This window comes from Pteropus alecto, unplaced genomic scaffold (assembly GCF_000325575.1).
Source record: "Pteropus alecto unplaced genomic scaffold, ASM32557v1 scaffold75, whole genome shotgun sequence".
In the NCBI taxonomy this organism is placed as follows: domain Eukaryota; kingdom Metazoa; phylum Chordata; class Mammalia; order Chiroptera; family Pteropodidae; genus Pteropus; species Pteropus alecto.
Genome location: NW_006440638.1, coordinates 19,495,845 through 19,516,334, shown reverse-complemented (window position 1 = coordinate 19,516,334; position 20,490 = coordinate 19,495,845). Strand labels below are relative to the sequence as shown.

General features: G+C 41.5%; 1 protein-coding gene across 6 annotated transcripts in view; it reads right to left on the bottom strand.

Annotated features, from left to right (window-relative positions):
* Positions 1–9,783: 9,783 nt before the first annotated feature.
* The window catches only part of FHIT (fragile histidine triad), a 1,286,618-nt gene continuing 1,275,911 nt past the window's right edge, over positions 9,784–20,490 (bottom strand). For all 6 annotated transcript variants that reach the window (XM_015593668.2, XM_015593670.2, XM_006917499.3 and 3 more), the window contains one exon: positions 9,784–10,090. The gene's annotated coding sequence lies outside the window, so the exon portion shown is untranslated. The remainder of the gene's footprint in view (positions 10,091–20,490) is intronic.

Here is a 20,490-nt window from a genome sequence, read left to right as displayed (position 1 = left end):
TGGAGAAATTGCTTAGCCTCTGTGACTTGGTTTTCCTCATCTATTAAATGGGCTGAAAGACAACCTAAGAGGGTAGTTGTAAAAATCAAAGTAGAGAATGGGTATGAAGCACTGAACACAGAGTTTGGCACTAGGATAGCTGGGGAATTGTGGCATCAAGAAGCTTGGGAGATGCTCTGCTGAGCCCAATCCTGACTCCAGGGAAAAGGTCAACCTTGGCCTATCTATGGAACTTCAGCAGCTCAAGACCAAGCAGGGAAAGTTCTAAGTCTATGGACCATCTTTCAATCTCATTTCTGTCTCCAAAGGAAAAATTTGGTATCAGAGAGCAAAATTCAGAAGATTACAGTAGGAATTCAGGCTGCTATGATCCCAGGGTACATGGGATCCAATATTATAGCATAAAGGAAGAGAGCAGAACACTTTAAAAAGCTTTTTAGAGATGGTAAGAGACACAAAATGCCCCTCACTGTTTTACATTTGTAAGAGACCCCTGCTGGATTCCCAGTTCTAATCTTCCATAAAAAGCTACAAGGTTACAACAAAGCAACTGGTTCCATTGACTCACTTCCTTTTTTTCCTCATAGCCTCTGGCACAAAAACTCAAACCAGTGAGGAACTTTAGAATTTGCTTCAGCAGTGCTTTTTCTGTCAATCAGCTGCTGATACAGGAAACATAAAGATGGTGACATGACATAATTTCTGTTTTAATATCTTTACTTCTGATATGATCATCCTAGAGGAACCACAGCCATCAACTATTTACATCTGGCTTCCTGGGCACAAAACGCTGGGCAATTAAACTACCAAATTAGATTGACACAACGTTAATGGTGGCAATGAGAATGCAAAGGGCCAGGCAGGCTGGGGTCCTAGCTCAGCCTCATCTAGGCAGGATAAGTGGGGTTTAACGACAGTGTTATGCACATTTATCTGTTTTCCTTTACTGGGACAAACAAAGAATAATTCATTCCTTTTCTCCTATCACCGGCTTAGTAGTTTAAACCCAAAAAGCACTCATTAGCTCGCAAAATTAAAAAGTTCAAGGGTCAATTGGCTTCAGGTATAACTGGATCCAGGAAGTTCAAATCATTTCAATAGAACTTAGTTGAGAAGGCTTCCTGGTGTGTGTGCGAGACAGAGAGAGAGACTCCCTGCCCTCCACGAGGAAGGCAGTGAGAAGGATGCCAGTAGCAGAGAGCCTAGAACTTGCAGGAACTAAGTGTGTGTGTGTGTGTGTGTGTGTGTGTGTGTGTGTCTGTGTCTGTGTCTGTGTCTGTGTCTTTCCTCTTCACCCCACCCCTTTTCCTCCCTGCATCTTTCACTCACTTATTCATAAAATAGATGGAAAATGTATAAGGTCCTAGTGGCAACAGAATCTCAGAACTGAGGTATAGAGTTAGGTGAGGATGGTCAAAGGAGACTTGCTGGAGGAGAAAGCGTCTGAGTTTGGCATTATAACCCACAAGGAGGAGAGAAATCTAAAGCAGCTTTTTAACCCTGTGCTCTCCAAACCCCTACAGAACAGTCTCTTGGGACTGGTTACCACGGTGCAGTCTCCTGGGCCCCACCCCAGATCAAGGTAATGAGATCCCCAGGGAAAGGCCCCAGGCTATGCATTTCTTTAACAAGTGCCCTCGGTATCTTGTGCACATTCCAGTTTGGAACAATCTTAGGTGTAGCCCCCTCTCATTCTGCCTGATTAAACAATGAATTGTAATTCAAGTTCACACACTGAAGCTAGACCAGGAAATATAAAACATGTAGGGTGGAGACTTTAAAGAGTTCCCAGAACACTGACTCTGGAAGGCTTTTGGATCCTCCTACTCTCCAACCTTCATGAATAACACAGACAATTCTGACTTACAGGTGAATTCAACTCTAGGCGGACAGACTTTCTGGGCCCTAAAATAAGACGGCATTCTCTTTTTCATGCAACAATGTAGAAATCATGGAATTCTTGTGAAGGGCCCATCTCTAGCAAGACTTTGCTCTGGATGACTGGCCTAGAAAAAGACCTAGTAGATATTGAGTGCCCCCAGAAATTTCTATGAGTTTTTTTTTCATTCACCATAGCAATTTTGGAAAAAGAAAGCACAGAATCCCTAACTTGTGTGCTCCTTGATCTTCCTACTATACCATGCCCTAGGCTGGGCTCTGCAGTCTTCAGAGAGATGGTTGGGTTCACCATCATTGCTCTGTGCCTTACAGGCCGAGTGACCTTGTACAAGTTATTGAACGTCTCTGAGCCTCAGTTTTCTTTTAGGCAACACCTATCTCATAAGGTGATGGGTGAAATTAAGAGGAGAATGCATGGGGGATATTTAGCATGATGTTTGGGACCTAATAAGTGCTCAGTAAACCTCAACTACTATGACTTGATTGTTCTTATTAGTACTTGATCTGTAATACACACAGAGAAGAAATAAGATTTTAATATGAGAAAGCTATCATGCTCCTAACATTAGGTCAATAGAACCTTGGGGAGAAATTTGGCTTCTATTAGTTTCTCTGTTGGCCTTAATTATATATAATTAGATAAAAATTATAATGAATATTTAGTTCATTTCCATCGGGGAATCAACAGCATTTGGTAGTTAAGACTAAAACCTTGGCATACTACAGACTTAGATGTGAGCCTGGTTCTGTTACTGACTGCATGATCTTGGGCAAGTTACTGAACCTCTCCAGCTTCAATTTCCTAGTCTATACAACGAGAACAATAATAGGATTCACCTCACTGGGTGGTTGTGAGGTTGTTACAAGGATTAACTGGTCGTTGGAGGTAAAGCACCTCGCATGGTGTTTGCAGCATGCAAAGTGCTCTGTCACCACCCCTGCAAAGACCCTTGTCAGGAGAGGTGTCCATGTGCTCCTTGTATTTTATGGAAAAACAGTTTTGTTGAATTTGCCTTTTTTTCTTATTTAAAACGGCTATGCAATACATTTTTAAAGCTTATTTCTGTCTATACTATTTACATCCCCAAAAGGGGCTCTACCAAGCCAGAGAAGAGAAGCGTGGGTTAGAAAAGTAGGAGGAAGAGGAGGATACAGTGACTTTCTCAGGTTACTGAAGACTATGACTGTTCTAGAATCCTTAGAGTTGGGAGTCGGGGCTGCTTTACAAACCCTCTTTGCTGGACTTATTTCTCTTTCTCCCTTCCCTTCCTTTCTCTTCTCTTTCTTTAAAGGGATATGGAGATGGAGATAAAGGGAATCCCCCACCCCCCACTCCCTTGGAGCTGGGCCATCGCTTTTCTTCTATGGCAGATGCTGGTAAAACACGGAAGTGCCCATTTGTTTCTTCCTGCTCATTCATTCTTGCAACACAGTGACAGGAGAAAAGAGGAAGGCACCATCAAAGGCATTTCTATTCAAAGGGAAAACTCCTCCAAATCACTATTTCCGTTGGAAGTTCTTTCTGCTTCTTTGGCAGTGTAATCATTTTTCTCTCTTGATTTTTCCCTGTTTCCCCGAGACACGTGGTCGTTTTCCTCTTTTCGAGGTGTGCCTCTTGCATAGAAAGCGGCAGAGGAGCCTCCCTGGTTACAGGACATAGGGCAGGCCATACACAGCTGGGTCTGCATGTGTACGGAGGAGGCGTAGCACAGCTGGGGCAGGAGAGGATTTTTGGAGGTCTGTGGACAAAACATCCAAAAATCCATCAAATCACAAAGTGACAAGTTATTTCTTTTCCGCTTCTCTTTCAGTCCTCAAGGGGCAGGACTCTGTCTGGTGCTAGCATATTTTAACACCTCTCTAACACTAATGTCCCTTTATAATAAAGTGAGAAGGCAGGTCTCAGAGGCAGAGCTTTCAGCAGCGGATAGACAGTATTTAGAATTTAGTAACTTGTATTCATTCCTATGGTTAGCTTCCATTTATGGCAAGGGATACTGGTTTTCCATTTGCTACAATAGTTTTAAGTTTCCTTGAACAAATGTAAGTAAAAATGAGGGTTCAGTAAAAGAAAATATATTGAGTAAATAACATAAGTATTATGCAGATATGGCAAAAGTGTTGAAGGCTGAGAGAGTTGTGAAGAACTGAAGTTTGTGAAAACTGCATTCAGAGCAATGATACGCTGTCTCCTTTTTGGGATTACTTCCAAGGGGGAAACACCGTCTCTTGAAGCCAGACAGCTTGATGCTTTAGTTTTTGAGCCTTTATGAATACACAAAGCCAAACTCCCCAGAGGGATGATGGTAGGAATATTTGAGCTTTAGTTTAGGTCGTGAGTGAAAGAGCACCAGTACGCTCTTGCCCTAGGAGAAGGGTCAGGACAGCAAGGTGATGGGTTTCGGATTTTGGTCAACCTGGGTTTGCATCTCAGGCAGGAAAGTGTCATCACAGACTCTAGATTTACATCTGGGTTCAAATCCCCCGTGACACTTGCTAACTGAATAACCATGGGCAAGTTGTCCATCCTTGTGCTGCAATTTTCCTATCTGTAAAATGAAATAATAATAGAATTTTCTCATAGAGTTGTTGTGAAGATTGGTTGAACTAACAGAGTACCTAGGAAAAAAATGCCTAGAACATAATCTCATAGTAAGGAATCGATAAATTGTAGGTGCTATTATCATCATCACCACTACCACCACCACCACCACCTTGGGTGCCATCTTCTCTGAGCCTCATTTTCCTTATTTGTAAAATCAAGGTCGTAGCACCTACATCACGATTAATGCAGGCTCCCTACCATTCCGTTCTCCTGAAAATGTGACACTGGTAAGCTGATACAAACTTCCAAAGCTATAGGTATATGGCTTTTGTACCTTACTTAAATTTGAATGGATTTTTAAATGAATTCCAGCTGTAGCAGGGGTGAACTTCATTTCCCTCAAGAGAAAAACAGTGAAGTCTTAAATATTACATGATCTCACTTATATGTGGAATCTAAAACCTAAACAAAACCAAGTTCATAGATACAGAGAACATAACGGTGCTTGCCAGAGGTGGAGGGCAGGGGGGAAGAGGTTATCATTTCCCAAAATATGCAAATATTGAATTGTTATGTTGTACACCCAAAACTAATATTGTATATCAATTATATCTCATTAATAATGATAATAAAAAGAAACATTGAAGCCTTGAGCAGTTAAGCCAAATTTTAAATCCATGCTACTTCTCTTGGCTGAAGTTAACACCATTTTATTAAGTTGGTAGTGAGCTGTAGCTGCCCCACTTTTCCTTTGTTCATCAACTATCGATCTAAAGTAATCACCTAATTAGCCCAGGCATGAAGTCTTCTGTGGTGTTAAATAACTCTGAAAACTTACTGGAGATGCTTGAGTGGCCTGATTTGAATTAACTTGCAGTTCATTACCTATAGACTAAGATATGTTAAATGCAAGGCCCGAAAAGCAAGCTGGATTCTGTACTGAGAACAAATTCTTTTTACTTATGGGGGGGTGGGGGGTGGGGGGAAGCATCCCTTTAGGCCAGTGGTTTCCAAAGTGTGGGTCCCATGTCAGCATCACCTGGGAATGTGTCGGGTCCCACTGCAGATCTATTGACTCAGAAACTCTGGAGGAAGGGCCTTGCAATCAGATTTAATAAGACTTCCTAGTGATACTCATAGAGAACCACTGCCTTAGACTATCTCTCAAGGTTATGGACTTGTTTTTGTGAGCCTACCTCATGCAGAGAGAAGAAAAAGAGGAAAGGAGGAGAAAAAGAGGAGGGACAGGAAAGAACATTATAAAGGTGGTGAATGAGACCTGAGCAACCTGGCTGGGAAGTCTGTTTACGCAGGTGTGACCGTGGACCGGCAGCATGGGCCTCATGTGGAATCTGGGAGTGTTACTTCATATCCTTCCTTAAGAACATTATGGGATAGAAAGATATTCACCCCAGGCCAGCGTGACTAGACAGAATGCTGAGAATGACTAAAATGCTGCTACATTGTTGAGAAGTGAGAGGACAGTAGGGCATTTGTGGAGTGAAATAAAGAGTACAAGAAAACCATGATCTCTGAGAGCCTTCCCCATCTCCCACGATGTATACACAGAGGGTACTTAGTAAATGCTCATTGAATTGACAACAGTTGAACGTTAGAGGCCTAGATCGAGTTTCCCCAGCTAATTTTGATCTGCGGAAAGTAGATGTGTTTATTGGGTCTGGTCTATAGAGAAAATCAAGACTTAACCCCTAGGACATCTACTGTCCTCTCTTGTCCTGCCTTCTGAGAAACAGTTTGGCTCAGGTGAAAGAGTCAGGCATTAGACATGCGTTATTACTAGTATGTGACCGTAAGCAAGTCACAAACCCTCTAAACTTTGGTTTTCTCATCTATGCGAGGAGGATAATAGTTACTTCTACATGTTTTTGCTCAGCATTGTAGCCCTGGCACCTAGTACATATGATAATTGACATAAAATAGGTGGTGAATAAATCTTAAATAAATATAAGGATAAAAAAGGAAAGAAGGAAGATCCGTTGACTTTTTTTTGAGGCTGATGAAATAATGTTTTGAAAATGCCTAGCATAATTTATGTCTGGTACATAGATATTCTGTAAGTAGCATCTATCATGATGATGAGAAAGAGAAAGAAGAGAATCATAATAATAGCATTAATAATGGATTTGGTAAAAGGTTTTTCTAGATACTTAGAGCGGGGCCTATATCCTTGCTGAAACTGACGCTATTCTTCCCATTCCCTTCCCCTCTGCAATCCATAGCTAATTCACCTTTTCAACTGTACCTTAGGGACCACCTCACTTTTGCTAAGCCCAAACAAAGCCTTCTAGTGTGGTGCATAAAGGTGATCAAGGTGTTTTCAGAACTGAAATGAACTGCAGGTGTGTGCCTGAGGCTTGGTGGTGGTAGTTGTTCTCACCCATTTTCAATCCCTATAATTAAGTAATTACATGTTAATTATTTTATGTTGTTTTATTTCTAGGACAGGTAATCATTAACCTTTTGGATAGCATATTTGTCTCACAATCATAGTAAGCATTTTTAGTAACACTCTTCCCATATGTTATTAAGTTATAGGAATGCCATTCGTTGCCTTCATTTACATGATTAAAGGGATGCTTTCACCTTGAGAATGTCTGGATATTCCCTGCCTTTTCTTAATTATCCCTTCCCCTTTCCCTCTGAACATCAGTATGAATGACTAACTTGCCAACTCAATAGACAATTCAGGAGGGAAATTGAGAAAGGTATTTATTAAATTTGCTAAGAGTCCTTGGTTATCGATTCTTCTCCAAAGAGCACATGGGTTTTGATCCCAAACCCACCTATTATCAAATTTCTGACCTTGAGAAAATTGTCTAACTTTTCTAAGTCTAAATGTCCATATGTATTATATAGAGATCTTGTGTGGATTATATAATATTTGCAAATATATCTATTTCTTTCTTTTATGAGCGTATTGGGCAGGTATACTCAAAAGAAACAGACCACTGGAAGAAGGTCCATGTGCAGACCTTCGTTTCAGGCTGAGATATAGGGAAGGAAAGATGGGAGAAGTTTCTGCTCAATGAGACCCATAGCTCCTTTTCACCAACTGAAAGAATTGATGGGGCTTGAGAAGTATTGTTCTATAACTCTGGGTCAACTGTGATGAAGATAATCACGAGAAAACTTTCTTTCAAGCTCCTTGTCAAAAATAGAGTATCATTCTCTTCTGCCTTTTGTATTTGGATTCTGGGTAGAACAATAAAGATAAGGAACGGGCCTAGAAATTGAAAAGTAAGCACACAAAGATAAACAGAAGACTTCTTCCTCCAGAATGTTGTCACTAGAGAGAGGGATCATTGGGTCATTTTAGTCTGACAAGAACAGCAATGGAAATGGACCCATATACATATATCCAGTTATCTATTGCTTCCCATAAAACGAGCAACTCTCCAGCTCTTGAGCAAAACAGAAACAACCTAGTAGGTATTTGTGTCCAAGAAGAAATCAGAAAAATGAGGCTATTGCTAAGGACATGGTTCTGACTCAAACATTGTTCTCTACTGCCTTCTGTATTTTATCAATGCAGGCTAGACCGACTTTAGCAAAAGTTGGTTTTAGCAAAAGTAATAGCTTTCCCATATTGGTATCAGGGGGTTTTGTTAGTTCTTAACGCATTTTTTAAAAGGCACTGTAAATACTCCTTGTTGGGTCATCATGCCTTCCAGCTAAGCATGGACTCATGGAGCTGGCATAGAAGTAAAGATTCAGAGCTGCCCTTCGGTCTCTACAGGCTCCAAATCATGGCAGAGGTACAAGAAGAGACTGAAATGAAGAAACTGATGGGCAGAAAGGCAGAAATGAGGCTCCTATAGGGGTTTAATTGCATAGATAAAATGGAAGGAAAATTGTAGTAGGCTTACAGTATGGCTCAACTCACTATTTCCTCAGTGACTGTTTATTTACTTCTTTGATTGAAAGCCAGTGAGTGACATCTGGGATTAGTCCCAGAGGCGGGGGCCAGGCATTCTGATGACATTTGCTATTGAAACTGAGTTGAGATCAATGTTTGACCTGGTTCACAAATCAGCAACCCTCAAGCTGGGCAAAATTACCAGTACTTGCCATCTTCCCTCACTGGCATTTTATCTTCTGAGAACATTCTGTTCAGCTAAGAGAGAAGCATCTCAGACTAGGCTTGGGAACCAGAGAGCTTCCCAGTCTCAAGGAGGCATTGCCAATCATTATCAGTAGATCGAGTTTTGACAAAGACATAGTAAGATTTGAAACAAGATGTGATTCAGTCATACTCAGTCTATTTACTTATACTGGATCAGAAACAGTCAAATGCCAAATGTCCTAAGTAGTGGGTTCAATAGCACCCCATTTGCCCCCACTCCTCCCCAAAAGATATGCCTATGTCAAATCCCTGGAATCTATAAATGTTACCTTATTTTGAAAAAGGGCCTTGGCAAATGTAATTAAGGATATTAAGATTTTGAGGATATCATTCTGATTTATCCAAGTGAACCCTAAATTCAAAGACAAGTGTCCTTAGAAGAGATACACAGTGCAGAGACACACAGAAGTGGAGGGATGTGAAGACAGACGCAGAGACAGAAACGATGCCAAGGACCACCAGCAGCCACTGGCAGCTAGGAGAGGTTGCACCAGGGCCTCTGGAGGGAGCGCAGCCTTGAAGGATTTTGGATTTCTGGACTCCAGAACTGTGAGAGAACACATTTCTGTTGTTTTAAACCCCTGGGTTTGTGGTCATTTGTTGGCAGTCACAGGAAACGAAGGCACCACATGTTGGTGATGACTTTTGTGGTCAGGCAGTGGCCCATAGGCCCAATTCTCAAGGAGGTTTTTCGTGTAAAAAGTTCTACTTTTGATTCTTTGTAGCAGTGTTTTATGTTTCTCTATAAACTCTACTCCCCCCTTTTTATTAATATATCCAAGGAAAGAAAGGGCCCCCTTCTGTCATACCCCCTTAAAGAAATTGGTTATTAAGGGCAAGGGCTGTGCTTCCTAATAAAATTTGAGAGCTTTTCCATTTTCTTTCCTTACATTCCTACCACTCAAACAGCCTAGTCGGAAGTGTCAGATCACTGAAGTTGGCTAATTTTGCCAACTTCAGCTCTTTCATCTCTGCCTCTCTGCATCCAAGGCAGGAGGAGCATATGACCAAGGGAAAGTTGTACATTTCTTGTTCTACCATCTTACCTACCAATGGAAATGCTCTAAATCTTATCTCAGCCTTAACAAATCTTTGATTTACAGGAAGCACAGTAATCCTAAGACATCAACTTCCTCAGTAGTGCCTTTTAGAGGCCCCAAAATATCAATTTTTAAGTTAGCCAACACACAAGATAAATATTTTAACTACCATTTTATTTCCAACCAGGCCAAGGGACAATTTAAAAGGGTTTCTATTATAAGTATATAGACAAGAAAGTGTGGAAGGGCTGCCGATGCTGTTGTTTTGAAGTTAGCCTGTCAATCATCGTGATTGTAACATAACCCCCCTTGGCTTCCACAAGTGTAATAAAATGCTTTGGAAAGGTTGCAGAATTGTAGGATGTAATAAAATCTGCTTAGCTTCATTTCCAATGCCGTGAAGTCCTAGAGAACGAGGCCCGTTTCCTTATGCCTTGGGATTTGTTCGAGTTACTTTCGTGCCTGGAAATGACAGAACATAAAAACAGACATTTAAGTTAGAAGCAATAGCATTTTTTAAGTCATGGAAATAAATATAATGTAAGTTTGCTTACTGCTAATCTGTTAGTTTGCCATTAACATTGTCTAAGAAGCCAATTAGTTGTGGCAGATTATGTGAAATAGGTGAGTGGCAATCCTGTTGATGTCTGTACCCACTGGATCCCCACATTTTCTATGGCTTGTGCCCACGGCCCATGCCCCAATGACAGCTGCATGGTCTCTTAAGAGTCTGTTTTATAGACACACGGCTTACATACACATGAGGCCAATTCAGACCTTTATTAATTAAGTAAGAATATGTTTTCAAACATAGCTATTATCAGAATTACCTGATGAGCTCGTTAAAACACAGATTTCTCGAGCCTCTCCCCCACATTCTGACTTAGCCTGTCTGGAGAGAGGTATAAGGAGCTGTGTTTCTTCACAGGCTCTCCATATGAGTCTGAGGTTCTCAGCCCCTGAATTTTGGGAATGAGCGAGCTAGTGCTCAGCAGGAGAGCAAAGGGCGAGCAGACATCCCTTCGGAATTACATCTGTTCCCTTCCAGAAAATGGAGGTCGAATCACTTTTGCTTCAGCCTTCACTTCCGAGCTTTGGATCCGCTCGCTCCCCACTAAGTCCCCTGATGTCATAAGTGAGGGGTGGAGAGTGGGGTGTATGCACCAGTCAATTTGTACCCCCTGGAAAAGGGAGCCTGTCTCATTCCTATATGACATTGGGATCATCCCCTATTGTGTCCAGCACCACCCAGCTTGTCTGGACGTACAGGTCATCTCCCAGTCATTCATCATTGCCCTTGTCCTTGAACAATTATTGACTTTGAGTCAGAGACACCTGTGCAGGCCTGAAAATGGATGTGCCCTTTCTTTTCCTCTGCCTCGCCTGTCTAGGGCAGATTTATGTCCTAGGAGAAGTTTCCCTCGGTTTTACTTTGGTCTTTTGAATGTTGTAGCCGCACGTTCCTTCCCACATCTGCCCTTTCCGACACCAGCCCTGTAATTTCTGAATCTCCGTGGATGCCTCTATCCATACCTGAGCAGGCTTCCTGTCAGTCCACGTACAATGTTTCTGTAGCCCATCCCTCACACAACTTTGACATCCAAACTGTCGGCCTAGCTTCTTCAGGCTCTGTCTTCAGCAGTTTCTTTTCTCTAACTAGCCTGCAAGCCTGTGGGAAGCAGAATTTGCTTTTCCCGCCAGAGCACGAGTGAACATGCTGGGCTTTGAGAAGAATTGGGCCTGAAGTTGAGCCTTGTCATTTGCTGGCTGTGTGTCTCCAGGCAATGTGAAGCACACTTTTGCGGGTGTGGAGAGAACTCAGTGGGTTAGTACAGGAAAGCATTTAGAGCAGGGGTTTATAAGTACTCACTAATGTGAGGCTCTGTTATTGTCATTATTATTATATATTCTCTGTTAGGAACCAGCAGGCAACAGAGAGAGACCCGTGAGTGATAAACCCAGTGCAGGTCAGTACTTAGCTACATAGGAAAGATTCAGCCTCATTATCAGAGAGGGTGCCTCTGGGCAATGTACTTATCTTCCCATCTTCTGATTGGATTTCACATGCTATGTGCCCTTCTTCATGTCTCCAGTTTCCTTCCCTATCACCTCTAGACAGGAGTGTTTTTAATGTTATCTGGGCAGATCAGCAAATGTATTTATTGATGTGTAAGTAAAGCTCAGAGGAGAATGAGAAGAGGTGAATGATGATATTCTCAAGGTGCATCCAACCCATTTGGCACAGGATGAGACAAGGCAGTAGATAATCAGGTGGCAGGTGAGCAGTCCAGAAAACATGGGCTTTCAGACTTCCAAGAACAGAGCAGGAGCCCAGGACGTCTGAAGTTTGACTGGTCCCCATAAACGTGTGCTTTTCAAATATTTCTACATTCCTAACAAACATAATGGGAGATGAACCGACTGTCCTTCTCCCTCTACAAGGCCAGGTTTGAGAATAACATAGTATTGTGAAATTCATTATCAGGGTTTTGTTTTGAAGAGAAGGGAATGAAGGCAGAAAAGCTCCATTGCTTTGAATAGTAAAGAGATTTTTGGGGAGTGGAGCTTTGAAGTTAGAAAGAAAATAAACACATCTAATGAGGAAAGTTTAAATAATTTTTAAGTCTGGTTTCCTGCATGGTAGGGGCTGCGATCTCATCAATCTCTCCTAGAAACCTTCAGGGAGGTCTTTGAAGTTGCTTTGCATTTTGTTGTCATGATTTAGTGAGTACAGAGTGAAAGCAGAGGTACCACAGGGATCCCGACTGGGGTATTAACAGAAACACCCGGCTCCTCTTGGAACACGCAGGAGCCAAGAGGCTTTATAAAGTCTTTCTCCAGGAAAAAACGGGCGCAGAGTCCCCCGCTTTCAACAGATCCAACCACCCTCTGCATTCATTCCAGGTAACATCTTTTCACTAAGTTTGTAAATGAAGGAATCTCCTGCTTCTTACTCCATTCCTCCTACACAGCCATAAGCCCAGAGATAGAGGGCCTCTTCTGCTTTGAAGCTAAGAAAATAGATCAATTATTTCTTCAGTAGGTGAAGCTGGAGGGGAGATGGCCACAGTCGGACTAATTTGATAGAGTGTAAAAGGCAGGTTTGGGACCACAAAAACTCAGCAGGCCTTCCTTCTATTTTCTTAAGGTAGTGTTTTTCAACGTGGCTGCTCATTGGAATCACATGGGGAAGTCTAAAAAATGCCCTGCTTCCATCCCATTCCCAGAGATTCTGCTCTAACCAGTCTGGACTATGGCCTGGCCTTCTGGAGGAGAGTCACTGAGTGTGACGGTGAGGAGCTCCAAGCCTGTCTCCTTCCCGATGCAGTTCCAAAGTGTGCTTCCCATAAAATGCTCCAAAGCCTCAGAGCAATTCAGAGACTGGAGACAGCTTTCAGTAGGTTTCAGCTGCAAATATTCAGCTTCCAGTAGGGTTGTCTGTCTTCTGCATTCTTAGCAGAGCCACACAAATAGGACATGTTTTGTCCTTCAAAGGTAGTGATTCTTGCCCATGAGCAGGACTAAAATGACCTGCGTTCATACCAGGGCTGACACAGAAATGGTTTTAGAACCAAGTAATCACATTCCCCAACATAACATAAAACCTCTGTAACAACTCTCTTCTTTTAAAAGTAACTCTTAGTTCCTAGCAGGCTAGAAGCAGACAGCTGTGGAAAGTCATTCTGCTCACACCAAAAACAGGGTAAGCAATTTTTTAAGGGCAGGCACCCCTGACCTCTGCTTTTCAGATTTTTCTTAATAAACTGGAATCAGAAATTGGACCACAAAAGCCATGGGTGGCAATCTCTTACAGAAAGCGGGTAAAGGTGAAGGTGGGGGAGAATTGGCAACAGAGAGCCACTCTGATCAGTATCACCACGACAGCGCAATTCTCCTTCCATCTAGAGATAGGAAGGGTGACCCCAGAGCTGTGAGGCAAGACTTCAGAGAGCAGGGCAACTTCCCAGCAAGTTTTCTAACTCACAACTATTCCTCTGTGACATGTCACACGTGCTCATTAATAACACAACTCCCTGCAATAGGAAAGTGTTAATTAACTTTCTGTTAAACATGCTCTGTTTCCTAGTCCTCCGAGTGTGTCCTCGAGGGCACAGAAAGCAGCTCTGGGCACTGGGTGGCCAGCCCCCTTAGGAGAGAAGATGCAGACCTCCGTTCTGCAGCTAGGTAAGGTCTCACCCCATGGCTGTCCTTTATAGGGTGGACACAGACTCAGCATTGTCAGGGTTCTCTTTGAAGCAATAATTCAAAAATGAAGAACAGCAAACAAGCACGGAAGGTGATGATGACCAGACTTGTAGCTACGAGTGATTAACAGCAGGCCCACAGGGCTTATCACCTCTTATCCCATCGTGTTCTGGCAAACGAAAGCGTATAGGTTTTGAGGCTGGTGGTAGGAGTCAGATGGCAGAACAGAGCAACTCCGCCCCCCACGCCACCCCCGGAAAACCGGTGCGCCTCCTTAGACAGGTTCTTGTTGCTCGCCTGGAGCCAGGAAGGCTTCTGTCTCCCATGTTTGCTTTCTTTCCATCCACTTCTGTGCCTCGCAAAGCCTCTCTCTAAAAGGTTTTCTCATTCTGATGGAGCTTATGAAGAACAGGCTTTATTTGTCTCTAAATCTTCAGCTGATATTACTTTTCCCAGAGACTCAGTCAAAATGAAAAAGGATTACTTTATATTTACTTGCGTCTTCCATGAGAGAAACTAATTTTGAGAAAGAAAGTCCTTACAATGTGAAACATTTTCCCTTCCTTCAAACCCTCCAAAGGGGCACAGGAAAAGCTAAAAGGTGCGCATGCTTTGTCATTTACTTTGTCTGACAGTTTCTTCTTATCGTGCTTTTGAGGGTGACCTTCCTCCAGCATATTCTTTCACTCTAGTGTGTGTTCCTGTTATAATAGAATTTTAGAGCCGAGCATGGAGCAGGCTACCTTTGATAATTAATGGCTCTGAGAGTTTGCTGAGTATGTTATTTAATTAATGGCACTTGTGTCTGGAGTGTGTACAACTCCGTAGTTGAATAAAAGGTGCATTTGCTGAAGGATTACAGACAAATACTCAGGGATCGTCACATTGAGAATTTATCGGGGTTCAGCACATTTAACAACCTAATGGGTGATTATAATTTTTCCTCTCTGCTATTTAAAAGGTACTGAAGTTGATATAGCTCTGTTCTTTTTGCCTGGTTTGTGAGTGTAGATTACAACCCCCCACCCCCCAAATCCTTAGGCTAAAGGATGAAAGTCTATTACCCAGAGCAGGGCCTTTCATCAAAAATGAAAAGATGAAATCTTCAATGCTATATTTTGAGCATAAAAACTGATGGTCAAATAAGTTATGATTTATTTCAGTTACTCACAGATAGGCTAATCTGAATTATGTTCAAGTTCTACTTGGGACCAATAGATCAGGGGTTGAAAATTGGCAAGAAAACACAGTTGAAGGCTATTGGGAACACAGAGTAATTCATACCAACCTGCTTGCCCTGAGATTCTAGTGTTTAGGAGTAAATGTAGATTGTGAAAAGACAATGATGAACATATCCTGTACAGAGGCGTCGGCAGTTTATACAGAGAAACCTTATCGCTCTATCTCTGCGTGTGTTCAGATAGAGACTGCAAATACAAAGGGTCCAGTTTGAAGCCTGCGTTGTTACTGTGTGAGCCTGGGCAAGTTATACCTGCTCTCTGAACCACAGCGTCTTCCTTTGTAAAACAATAGGTTAAATTATGAGCTCTTTTAAATTCCCGTCCAGCCCAAAGATGCTCAGAGTCTCTGATTTTTCTCAGTAGAGACACAGAAACTGACTGTCTCACTAATAGGAAAGATAGCTAATTGCTCATTTTGGGGACTTGAGGGTTATTTTTTTTCCAGGTAGGGACCCCTGATGATATGCAGAGCCACATCAGTGTGCCCTGCAAGAGGGCTAGAGGTTCTCCAAAGCTCAGCCATATGGTCCAGGAGATAAAGATGCAAGCCAGGGTCCTGCCTTCCTCCCTCCCTCCCACTCGTGGCAATAGCAGAAATAGAGGCAATGACTCAAAAGGCTTACCTGGAGTGAGGATAAAGGCCCTGAAGGCTGTGCTTTCAGCAGATTCTTTTTTGGGGGTGGGAAGGAAAAGCCCCCTGTGTAGAGCATCTATCGGCCAGCTGCTGTGCTAAGGAGTATATGGTCTTATGTATGGAAACCTCATGGTCTTCCCTTCTGCCCCATGAGGTAGATATCATAACCTCAGTTCACAGCCGAGAAAAGCTCACACAGTAAGTGCAGGACTGGAAACAGATATGTTTAATTCCAGAGATCAATCAACTTCGTTTCGCCATTGCATTGTCCAATATGGTAACTAACCACTAGCCACGAATGGCTAATGAGCACTGAAAAATGTGACAAGTCTAAATTGAGATGTATAAAATACCTACTGGGTTTCAAAGACATACCCTGAAAACAGAATGTAAAATATCTCAATAAAATTTTATCTTTACATAATAGTTTTATATTGTAATTTTTATATTAATATTATAAATATATCGAAATGACAATATTTGGATATGTTAGGTTAAAAACGTAGTATTAACATTAACTTAATCTGTCTTTAATGCGTCTACTAGAAAATTTATTTTTTAATTTTTAAATTTGTATTTATTTTTTCTACTAGAAACTTTAAAATGACGTGTGTGGCTGACATTCTGTTCTGTTGGACAGTGCAATATATTCTCTGTGACAATACCCTGAGGCCCAGTCTCTGGAGTGAGCACAGAAGGAAGCTGGCCTGGGTTGTGGAGTTGGGCTCTGTGAATGTCTAAAGAGTTAATTTAGTATTTAAGAGCACGGGCTCTGGGTTCAGGTTAGGCTGTGTAACCTTGATCAAGTTATTTCGCCTATCTGTGCCTCAGCTCCGTCACATACAAAATGGGAAAATAATAGTAGCTATCTCGCGGAAATGTTAGTACTAAATATGATATAAATAAATCACTTAGCATAGTACCTGGCCCAGAGAAAGGTCTTGACTCTAAAGAAATGTCAATTATTGTCACTCACTCATTCACTAAGCAAAGGTTTTTGAGTACCCATGGTATGCTAGGAGATGTTCTAAGTGCTAGAGACAATGGCCCTGTCCTTGGCCACCCACTTGCTAGTGGAGGACACAGACAAATCTATAATATGATGACAAACGATGGTGAACACTATGAAGAAAAATGAGACAAGTTTAAGGGACTGAAGGAAACAGGGGCACCACTTGAGATTGCCTTTCTGAATAGGTGACATTTGAGTTAAACACTGAATCGAAGGAGGAAACGAGAGAATTCTAGGCAGAGGGAACAAGAAGTGCCAGGGCCCTGCACTGGAGGCTGTTTGAGGTGATCTAGTAAAAGCAGGCGAGCAGGAAGGCTGGAAGTGAGAGTGTGGAGGGGAGCCTCATGGGAGATGATCTCGATTTTACCTTAGTCCTTTAGTGTGATCTACAAGATCTCATGTGATTAGGCCCTGGTGGCTTTCCAGAGTACGAAGAGGGGACATGATATGGCTTCTCATTTAAAAGGATCATAATCTTAACACATTCCCTGTTTTCATGTGTTCATTCTTCTATGTGACCTTTGGTGAGTTTGAGGGTATAAATATGTATTTTAAGAAACACAGTCAACAGTCGACTATAATATTTTATATAAAGAAGTTATATTTTTAACTGCAGTATCATGAAACCTTACCCAGAATGAGGGGCGTTCTTAGGTTTTACTGAAAATTCTTTTCTTTTAAATTTTTGCACAACTTTTCCTTTCCATTGAGTCTCATTCTTTTAAAGGATTAAAGGAGTTAAAATTAACCACAAAGATCTTCCACCTTAAAAGCAAAAAAACCGCCTCGATAACAGATTTTTGAGAGTAATAATGTAAAACTTTGATAGGGGTGTCAAAGATAAATGCTGATTTCCTACATTAGGAGTACATCCTGTTTTAAATTGATAACCCTGGAATCTGCAGGAGCCACAAGAGAGATTGGTTAAGAGAAGGGACAGAATTCTGAGCGCATCCCAGAGCCCCACAGTGCCAAGACTGGCCTTTAGCCTGTGAGAGAGCTTCCCTTTCATTTAGCTACGACTCTGACTTATCATTTCTAATTAAAAGATGATTCAAGCAATATCACGTGCTTTCACTTCATCAAAGCAATACCACACCATCAGCTTAGAATGCCAACAATTCTAAACTTTTTGTGGGCCTCGCTGGAACAAAATGTGGAGCTTTAGCAGAGGAAAATTGCTAAGAACACTTAATTTCATTCAAAGCCATTTCTGCCTGTCTTAAAGGAATGAAAATGATCTGCCGGTTTTTATAGACCTTCTTGACCTAAAGATATCTGCTGGCGGAAAGGGAATCCTCAATTGGGTTCTTTTAAAGCTTTAATTATTACATGATCTATCATCTTACTCACTGACTTGAACACTGAAAATCTCTTAGATACGCATTAAAATTGATTGCTAATCTTAGACCTTGGGGTGGCTCTTGGAAGGCATGTAATTATGTGTGGGCATGGGGGGTTAGACAAAATTGACACAAAGTCAACTAATTTATGGTGGGATAAGGTAAAGAAATCAATTTGGTCACAGGTAGAGTTGACGTACTGCCGACTTACACAGAACTCAGTTACATGCTTGCTTGCTCTTGAATTAGTCTTATCATTTCAGAGTTACCATCAGCTCTTCTAGGGTAAAGATGGACTTCACTTACTGTGCCTCAGACAGTGTTTGGCTCAAAGTGGAATCTCAACAAATAGTTGGTGATCGAGTCTAAAACCTCAAAGTTAAAAATGACTTCTAGGGGTCAAGCAGCCTATATATATCCATATTGTCGCCAGAACTCTTAAGTATAAAGGATGGGGCGGATATAGGAATTGGTTCCCTTTATTTTTGTCTCCCTTTACTGTGGAGGCTTCTACCATATCAGACTTCTCCAAATGATGAGCAGGATGACTGCCAGGAGTCTCAAGTCTTCATCATCCCTTCAAGGGGTTTTTTCTCTATATATCCATACACCAAATGGTAGGGAAGAATTGTAATCGATTGAGCTGGGGTCACATGCCCAGAACTGTGGCCTTTGGATGAGATTGGCAGTTTCAAATGAAAATGTCTGCTACAGTCCATCCTATTTTCTACTTGAATCTCTCAACAATCTTCTAAATGTTTTGAAATCCGAGAGCTAACTGCAGACTTTGGTGAAAACCCCCAATCTCCAAAGGAAGCCTTACCTACTAAAAGGTCTTGAATGGAGCCCTTGGGAGTCCTCACTGATGCCAAGAATGCAACACCTAATGCATTATGGACCAAGGTTGATTAGGCACGATTCACTTCTGTTCATCGAATGTGGTTTTAGCTTTCAGGCAAATATTCAGCCCTTAACCATTGCTGCATATGGAAGCATGGGCGAGTGCTGTCTCTTCAACAATGAGTGGGTAAAGTGATCTTTACAAAGACCCTAGCATGGGAATCACCAAATGCTTGGCTCTTTTCCTGCAGTTCTTGAAGAAGCAAGAGTAAGCTACATCTTGTATCCTAGCTTTATTGTACAACTCTTGTTTTCAGTTAGTTACAGTATAAGTAGGGGAGGACATTTAGAAACAGAGACCTATCAGTTTTAGTGTAAAGGTAAGTGTGGACTCCAGAGTCAGACTGCCTGAACTTGAACCCTAACTTTCCATGTATAACCTGAGAGTCCTTGGGCAAGACACATAGTGGCCTTATGCCTCAGTTTCAACATCTGATAATCAGGACAATATTAAAGGTTGCTGTGGGGTTTAATTGGAATAAAGCCTCTAAAGTAGTTGGTATTACTTGACCATAATAAGCTCTTCCTTCATAAGTAGTATCATTAAGAATCATTAATAATGAAGTATCCTCTCTGTGGTGGACTCTGTTACTCAGTTCCTGAAATAATAATTGGCTGTCCAGTGTGGCCTTTTAAAGTCAGGGAAGATGGCCAAAGAGAGGAGAATCGACTCTCTGATGTAGTAGCAGAGTGTCTGTAAAGATTATATGCAGTGATTATTATTTTTATTTAAGCCAATTAAGAATAATTGAATATTCAGCCAGCAATTAGACTGTACATTAAAGTCAATCTTTTCCTTCTGTCCTATTTAAATTTTTTTCACTTCTTCATTTTCAGTCCTTTTTATGGTGAAATATACATACAGAAAAGTGCAAGCCATATGTATATCTATAGCTTACGGAATTAACATAAAACAAACATATTTCGCCACCACCCACAAGGACTGGAACATGGCCAGCCTCCCTTTCCACCATCCCACTCCTAAGTCCCCTTCTTCAATCAGAACCCCTTTCTGCCTCCCTGACAAAAGTAACCATTAGGTTAATTTTACCATGATTGCTTCCTTGCTTTCCCATATAATTTTACTCTCTAAACGAATGTATCTCTAAACACCTGTTTTGAACTTTGCATGAATGCGATCACAGAGTACATATTCTTTTGTGTGTTTCTGTTGTTCTGCATCTTTGCAAACACTTAACCTTGTCAATCTGTAGTCGGTATACAGTGGTATTTCCTTGGGCTTTAAGTTTAAGTTCCGTGATGTCTAGAGATCATTAGCCATTTTTATACCTATTTTTTATGAAGTGCCTGTTCAAATCCTTTTATATTTTCTATCGGGCTGATGACTTTTTCTTATTGACTTGTATTTTTCCTTAAAGAAAATTATCTTCTAGATTATGGTCCTTTGTTGGAAATACATGTGGCAAATATCTTCTCCCACTCTGTGTCTTGTCTTTTTTTTTTTTTCCTCTCTCTCTCTTAATGGTATCTTTTGATAAACAGAATTTCCTAATTTGAATGTATTC